This window comes from Dipodomys merriami, unplaced genomic scaffold (assembly GCF_024711535.1).
Source record: "Dipodomys merriami isolate MVZ:Mamm:240054 unplaced genomic scaffold, mDipMer1.0.p SCAF_108, whole genome shotgun sequence".
NCBI lineage: Eukaryota > Metazoa > Chordata > Mammalia > Rodentia > Heteromyidae > Dipodomys > Dipodomys merriami.
In genome coordinates, this window is record NW_027202360.1 from 2,220,965 (window position 1) to 2,228,860 (window position 7,896).

A 7,896-nucleotide genomic window follows, 5' to 3' on the forward strand; every position below is an offset into this window, starting at 1 on the left:
GAGTAAGGTTTAGGTTTAGGGTTAGGGTTAGGGTGAGGGTGAGGCTGAGGGTGAGATTTAGGGTTAGTGTGAGGATAAGGTTTACGGTGAGGTTTAGGTTGAGGTGGAGGGTTAGAGTTAGAATTAGGGTTAGGGTGAGAGTTAGGGTTAGGGTTATGGTAAGTGTTAGGGTTATGGTTAGGGTAAGGGTTAGGGATAGGGTGAGGGTTAGGGTTAGGGTGATTTTTAGGGTGACGATGAGGGTTAGGGTGCAGGTGAAGTTGAGCGTGAGGGTTAGGGTGAGGGTGAGTTTGAGTGTGAGTTTGACGGTTAGGGTTTGGTTTAGGGTGAGGATAAGAATTAGGGTTAGGTGAGGGTGAGGGTGATGGTTAGGGTTAGACTTAGTTTTATTGTTAATATTAGGTTTAGGGTGAGAGTGAGGTTGAAGGTTAACATGTGGGTTAGGGTTAGGGTTATGGTTAGAGTGAGGGTGAGGGTGAGGGTTAGGGTTAGGATTAGTGTTAGGGATAGGTTTAGGATGAGGGTTAGACTGAGTGTTAGAGTTAGGGTTAGTGTGAGGCTTAGGGTTAGGTTTACAGTTAGGTTGAGGGCAAGGGTTAGGGTAAGGGTTAGGGTGGGTTTGAGGGTTAGGGTTAGGGTGAGGTTTATGGTGAGGGTTTGGGTGAGGGTTAGAGTTAGGGTGAGAGTTAGGGTTAGCGTTAGTGTTAAGATGAGAGTTAGGTTGAGAGTTACGGTTAGGGTGAGGGTGAGGGTTAGGGTTAGGGTTAGGGTGATGTTTAGGGTTAGGGTGTAGGTTAGGGATAGGTTTATGGTTAGGGTGATGGTTAGGGTTAGAATTAGCGTGAGTGTGAGGGTGAGTGTTAGGTTTAGGATTAGGGTTAGGCTTAGTGTTAGGCTGAGGTTGAGGGTGAGGGTGAGGGTGGGGGTTAGGTTTTGGGTAATGTTTAGGTTTAGGTTTAAGTTGAGGGTTATGTTTAGGGTTAGGATGAGGGATACAGTGAGTTTTATGGTTATGGTTCGGGTGAGGGTTAGATTTAGTGTGAGGGTTAGAGTTAGGGTGAGGGAAAGTGTTAGGGTGAGGGTTAGAGTGAGGGTGAGCGATAGGGTGATTGTTAAGGTTAGGTTGAGCGTATGGATGAGGGCTAGGGTGAGGGTGAGGATTAGGGTTTGGGTTAGGGTTAGGGTAAGTGTTATTGTGAGGGGTAGGGTTAGGGTAATGGTTAGGGTGAAGGTTAGGATGAGAGTGAGGGTTAGGGTTAGTGTGAGTGTGAGGGTGAGGGTTACGGTGAGGGTTCGTGTTAGAGTTAGGATTAGGGTTGGGGTGAGGGTGAGGGTTATGTTTAGGGTTAGGGTGCGGGTTAGGGTTAGGGTGATTTTCAGGGTGAGGTGAGTGTTAGGGTGGCTGTGAGGGTTCGGGTTTGGGTTCAGATTAGGGTGTAGATGAGGGTTAGGGTGAGGGTGAGGGTTAGGGTTAGGTTTAGGGTGAGGTTTAGGGTGAGGTTTAGGGTGAGGGGTAGGTTCAGGGTTAGGGTGAGGTTTAGGGTTAGTGTGAGGTTTAGGGTTAGGTTTAGGGTAAGTGTGAGGATAATGGTTAGGGTGAGGGATAGGGTTATTGTTAGGGTTAGGGTGAGAATGAGGGTGAGGGTTATGGTTAGGGTGAGGGTTAGGGTTAGGGTAAGGCTTAAGGTTAGGGTTAGGGTAAGGGTGCGTGTGAGGGTGATGGTTACTGTTAGGTTATGGTGAAGGTGAGGGTTTGGTTTAGGATTAGGGTTAGGGTTAGGTTTATGGTGAGGGTGAGGGTTAGGATTAGGATTAGGTTTAGGGTTAGTCTTTAGGTGAGGTGAGGGTGAGCGTGAGGGTTAGGGAGAGGATTAGGGTTAGGTTTATGGTTAGGGTGAGAGTGAAAGTTAGGTTGAGGTGAGGGTTCAGGTTTGAGTGAGGGTTAGGGTGACGGTGACGGTTAGGGTGAGGGTGAGGTTTAGGTTTAGTGTTAGCTTTAGGGTGATGGTTAGGATCAGGGTTAGGATTAGGGGGAGGGTTAAGATGAGGGTTAGGGTTAGGGTTAGGGTGAGGGTGAGGGTTAGGTTTATGGTTAGGGTTAGGGTAAGTGTTAGGATTAGGGTAAGGGTGAGGGCTAGGGTGAAAGTGAGGGATAGGGTTAGGGTTAGCATGAGGGTTAGGGTTAGGCTGAGGTTTAGGGTGAGAGGTAGGGTTAGGGTTAGTGTGAGGGTGAGGGCTAGGTTTAGTGTGAGGGTCATGGTTAGTTTTAGGGTTATGGTAAGTTTAAGGGTTAGGGTGAGGTTTAAGGTAAGAGTGAGGTTTAGGGTTAGCATGAGTTTGAGGGGGAGGCTTAGGGTTAGGGTTAGTGTTTGGGTGAGGGTGAGAGTTATGTTTAGGGTTAGGGTGAGAGGTAGGGTTAGGGTGATGTTTAGGGTGAGGGTGAGGGTTAGGATGAGGGTGAGGTTTCGTGTGAGGGTGAAGGTTAGGGTGAGGGTGAGGTTTAGGGTAGGGTTAGGGTTAGGGTTAGGTTTAGGGGGAGGTTTAGGGTGAGGGTTAGGGTTATCATTAGGGTTAGGGTGAGGGGGAGTTTTAGGGTTAGGGTGAGGGTTAGGGTTAGGCTGAGGGTTAGGTTTGGGTATAGGGTAAGGGTGAGGGTGAGGGTGAGGGTGAGGTTTAGCGTGTGGGTGAGGGTTAGGTTTAGGGTGAGGGTTAGGGTGACGGTGAGGGTTAGGTGTGGGTGAGGTTTAGGTTTAGTGTTAGAGTTAGTTTGACAGTTATGGTCAGGGTTAATATTAAGGTGAGGGTTAAGTTGAGGGTTAGGGTTAGGGTTAGGTTTAGGGTTAGTGTGAGGATTAGTTTTAGTGTGAGGGTAAGCGTTAGTGTGAGGGTTAGACTGAGGTTGAGGGTTAGGTTTAGTGTTAGGGTTAGGGTGAGCATTTGGGTGACTGTTAGGTTCATGGTTAGGGTTAGGGTGAGGGCAAGTGTTAGGGTCAGGTTTAGATTGAGGGTGATGGATAGAGTTATGGTGAGGTGAGGGTGAGGGTTGTTACTTTGAGGGTGAGGTACAGGGTGAGGGTTAGGACAAGGATTAGGCTGAGTGTGAGGGTGAGGTTTAGGGTGAGGTTTAGGGTCAGGGTGAGGGTTAGTGTGAGTGGGAGTCAGAGGGTGAGGGTTAGGTTTAGGGTTAGAGTAAGGGTTAGGTTTAGGGTTAGGATTAGGTTAGGACTAGGTTTAGGCTGAGGTTGAGGTTGAGGTTGAGGTTGAGGGTTAGGATTAGGGTGAGGTTTAGGGTTAGAGTTAGGGTTAGGGTTTGTTTAGGGTGAAGGTTAGTTTTAGGTTTAGGGTTATGATAAGGTTTAGGCTGAAGGTTAGGGTTAGGGTTAGTGTGAGGGTTATGTTTAGCGTTAGGTTAAGGGTGTGGGCTAGTGTGAGGGTGAAGGTTAGGTTGAGGGTTTAGTTTAGGTAAGGTAAAGATTATGTTAGGGTGAGGATTAGCGTGAGGTTGAGGGTTAAGGTGAGGGTTAGGGTTAGGGTGAGTGTTAGGGTTATGATTAGGGTTAGGTTTAGTGTTAGGGTGCTGTTTAGGGTGAGGGTGAGTGTGAAGGTTTGGGTGAGAGGGAGGGTTAGGGTTAGGGTTAGAGTTAGGGTGAGCGTGAGGGTTACGGTGAGGGGTAGGTTTAGGGTTAGGGTGAGGATGAGGGTTAGGTTTAGTGTTTGGGTTAGGGTTAGGGTGAGGGTGAGGGTGAGGGTTAGTGTGAGCATTAGGGTTAGGGTGAGCATGCGTGTGAGATTGAGGGTGATGTTTAGAGTTAGGTTTAGGGTGAGGGTGAGCATTAGGGTGAGAGTGAGGGTTCAGTTGAGGGTGAGGGGTAGGGGGAGGGTTATGGTTTGGGTTCGGGTTAGAGTTAGGGTGAGGGTGTGGATGAGGGTTAGGTTTAGGATTAGTGTTAGGGTTAGGGTTAGGCTGAGGGTGAGTGTGAGGGTGAGGGTGAGGATTAGGGTTAGGTTGAGGGTTATGGTTAATGTCAGGGTTAGGGTTAAGTTGAGGGATAGGGTTAGGGTTAGGTTTAGGATGAGGGTTAGGCTGTGGGGTAGGGTTAGGTTTAGGGTGTGGGTTAGGTTTAGTGTGAGTTTTAGTGTTAAGGTTTGGGTCAGGGTTAGGATTAGGGTGTAGGTAAGGGTTAGCTTGAGGGTTACATTGAGGGTGAGGTTTAGGGTTCGGGGTAGGGTTAGGGTGAGGTTAAGGTGATAGCTAGGGTGAGGGTGAGGGTTAGGGTTAGGGTTAGGGATAGGGCTAGGATTAGGTTTAGGGTTAGGGTTAGGGTTAGGGTGAGTCTTAGGCTGAGGGGTAGGGTTAGGTATAGGGTTAGGGTTAGGTTTAGTGTGAGGGTTAGGGTTTGGTGTAGGGTTAGGGTGAGGGCTAGGGTGAGTGTGAGGGTTAGGGTTAGGTTTAGGGATAGGGTGAGGATTAGGGTTAGGTTTAGGGTTAGGGTGAGGTTTAGGCTGATGGGTAGGGATACAGTTAGTGTGAGGGATAGGTTTAGTGGGAGGTTTAGGGTTAGGTATAGGGTTAGTATTAGGGTGAGGGTTCGGGTGAGGGTTCGGGTTAAGGTGTGGTTGAGGATTAGGGTTATTGTGAGGACTAGTTTTAGAGTTAGGGTTACTGTTAGGGTTAGGGTTAGGCTGAGGGTAAGGGTTAGGATTAGGGTGATTGTGAGGGTAAGGTTTATGGTTAGTGTTACGGTTAGGGTGAGGGTTCGGGTTAGTGTGAGAGTTAGGGTTAGGGTTAGGTGAAGGTGATTTAAGGGTTAGGCTTAGTGTTAGGGTGAGGGTGAGGGTTAGGATTAGAATTAGGGTTAGGATTAGGGTTAGGGTGAGGTTGAGGTTTAGTGTTAGGGTGAGGGTTAGGGTTATTGTTAGGGTTAGGGTGTGAGTGAGGGTGCGGGTGCGGGTGAGGGTTAGGGTTAGGGTAGGGTTAGGTTTAGGCTGAGGGTGAGGTTGATGGATAGTGTTCGGGTAAGAGTGAGGGCTAGGGTGAGGGTGAGGGTTAATGTGATGGTGAGGGTGAGGGTTTCGTTTATGTCAGGTTTCGGGTTAAGGTGAGGATTAGGGTGAGGGTGAGGGTTTCGTTTACATCAGGTTAGGGTTAAGCTGAGGTTAGGGTTACAGTGAGGGTTAGGGTTAGGGTTAAGGTGTGGGTTAAGGTTAGGGTGATGTTTAGGGTGAGGGTGAGGGTTAGGGTGAGAGTTAGGGTGAGGTTTAGGGTTAGTGTTAGGATTAGGGTTTGGGTGAGTGTGAGGTTTAGGGTTAGAGTTAGGGTTATGGGGAGGGTTAAATTGAGGGTCAGGGTTAGGGTAGTGTTAGGGTTAGGGTTAGGATGAGGGTTAGGTTGAGGTTTAGGGTTTGGGTTAGGTTTAGGGTTAGGATGAGCGTTAGGCTGAGGGTTAGGTTTAAGGTTAGTGTGAGGTTTAGGTTTAGGTTAGGGTTAGGGTTAGGGTTTGGTTAGGGTGAAGGTTAGTTTTAGGTTTAGGGTTAGCATTAGGTTTAGGCTGAGGGTTAGGGTAAGGTTTAGTGTGAGGGATAGGTTTAGGGTTAGGTTTAGGGTGTGGACTATGGTGAGGGTGAGGGTGAGGGTTAGGGTTAGTGTTAGGGTTAGGGTTAGGTTCAGGGGTAGGTTAAGGGTTAGGATTAGGTTAAGGACTAGGGGTTAGGCTGAGGGTGAGGGTGAGGTTGAGGGTGAGGTTTAGGGTTAGAGTGAGTGTTAGATTAAGGGTGAGAAAGAGGGGGAGATTTTGCTTTAGGGTTAGAGTTAGGTTGAGGGTAAGGGTTAGGATTAGGGTTAGCACTAGGTTTAGGCGGAGGGTGAGGGTGAGGCTGAGGGTGAGGTTTAGGGTTAGGGTGAGGGTTAGGGTTAGGGTTAGTTTTAGGGTGAGGGTTAGGGTTAGGGTTAGGGTTAGGGATTGGTTAGGGTGAAGGTTAATTTTAGGTTTAGGCTTAGATTAAGGTTTAGGCTGAGGGTTAGGGTTAGGGTTAGTGTGAGGGTTAGTTTTAGGGTTAGAGTTAGGGTGTGGGCTAGGCTGACGGTGAGGGTTAGGGTGAGGATGAGGGTGAAGGGTTAGTTTAGGTAAGTGTTAAGGTTAGGTTAGGGTGAGGATTATGGTGAGGTTGAGGGTTAAGGTGAGGGTTAGGGTTAGGGTGCGGGGTAGAGTTACTGTGAGGGTTAGGATTAGGGTTAGGGTGAGGGTGAGGGTAAGGGTTAGTGTGAGGGTTAGGGTGAGGGTGTGGTTTAGGATTGGAGTTACGGTTAGGATTAGGGTGAGGGTGAGGTTTAGGATAAGTGTTAGGGTGAGGGTTAGGGTTGGGGTGAAGTTTAGGGTTAGGGTTTGTGTTAGGGTGATGGTGAGGGTTAGGGTTAGGTTTAGTGTTAGGAATAGGCTGAGGGTGAGGGTTAGGGTGACGTTGAGCGTTAGGGTTATGGTTAGAGTGATGGTGAGGGATAGGGTGAGGGCGATGGTTATTGTGAGGGTGAGGGTGAGGTTTTCGTTTACGTCAAGGATAGGGTTAATCTGAGGTTAGTTTTAGGGTGAGGGTTAGGTTTAGAGGTAAGGTGAGGTTTAGTGTTAGGTGATGTTTAGGGTGAGGGTGAGTGTTAGGGTGAGGGTGAGGATTACGGTATGGGCGAGGGTGAGGGTTAAGATTGGGAATATGGTTAGGGTTAGGGTTAGACTGGAGTTGATGGTGAGGGTGAGGGTGAGGTTTTGGATTAGGTTAGGTTTAGGGTTAGGGTGAGGGTTACGGTTTCTGTGAGGGTTATGGTTAGTGTTAAGGTTAGGGTTAGGGTGAGGGGAAGGTTTCGAGTGAGGTTTAGGTTGAGGGTGAGGTTTAGGGTTAGGGTTAGATTTAGGGTGAGGGCTTGTGGGAGGGTGAGGGTTAGTGTGAAGGTAAGGGTGAGGGGTTCTTTTAGCCAGGGTTTAGTGTTATGGTGAGGATTAGGGTGAGGGTGAGGGTTAGGTTGAGGGTTAGGTTTAGGGTGAGGGTTAGGGCAAGGGTTAGAGTGAGGGTTATGGTTTGGATGATGTTTAGCATGAGGGTGAGGGTTATGGTGAGGATGAGTTTTCGGGTGAGGGTCAGGGTTCGAGTGAGGGTAAGAGTTAGGGTTTGGTTGAGGATTAGTATTAGGTTGAGTATTAGCATTAGATTTAATGTTAGTGTGAGGGTGAGGGTTAGGGCTAGGGTTAGGTTTAGGTTGACGGTTAGGATTAGGGTTCGGTTTAGTAGGATTGTTAGGGTGAAGGGTAGGGTTAGGGTTAGGGTTAGGAAGAGTGTTACGGTGTCAGTGAGTGTTGGGGTGAGGGTCAGGGTAAGGGTATGGGTGAGGGTTAGGTTTAGGTTGAGGATTAGTGTTAGAGTTAGGTTAATGGTGAGGGTAAGGGTTAGGGTGAGGTTTAGTGTGAGGCTTAGGGTTAGGGTTAGGGTGAGGGTGAGGGTGAGGTATCGGGTTTGGGTTAGGGTTAGGGTGAGGGTTAGCGATAGGTTTACGGTTAGGGTGAGAGTGAGGGTGAGGGTTAGGTTAAGGTTTAGGGTTAGAGTTAGGGTGAGGGTGAGGGTTAGTATTAGGGTTAACATTTGAGTTAGCCTGAGGGTTAGGGTGAGGGTTAGGTTTAGGGTAAGTGTTAGGGTTAGGGGTACGTTTAGGGTGAGGGTGAGGGTTAGGGTTAGGGTTAGGATGAGCGTTAGGCTGAGGTTTAGGGTTAGGGTTAGTGTGAGGGTTAAGAATTAGGGTTAGGGTTAGGTTTAGGGTGAGGGTTGGGGTTAGGTTTAGGATTAGGATAAGGGTTAGGTTGAGGGTTAGGCTTAGTGTTAATCTGAGGGTTAGGTTTAGGGTTAGAGTTAGGT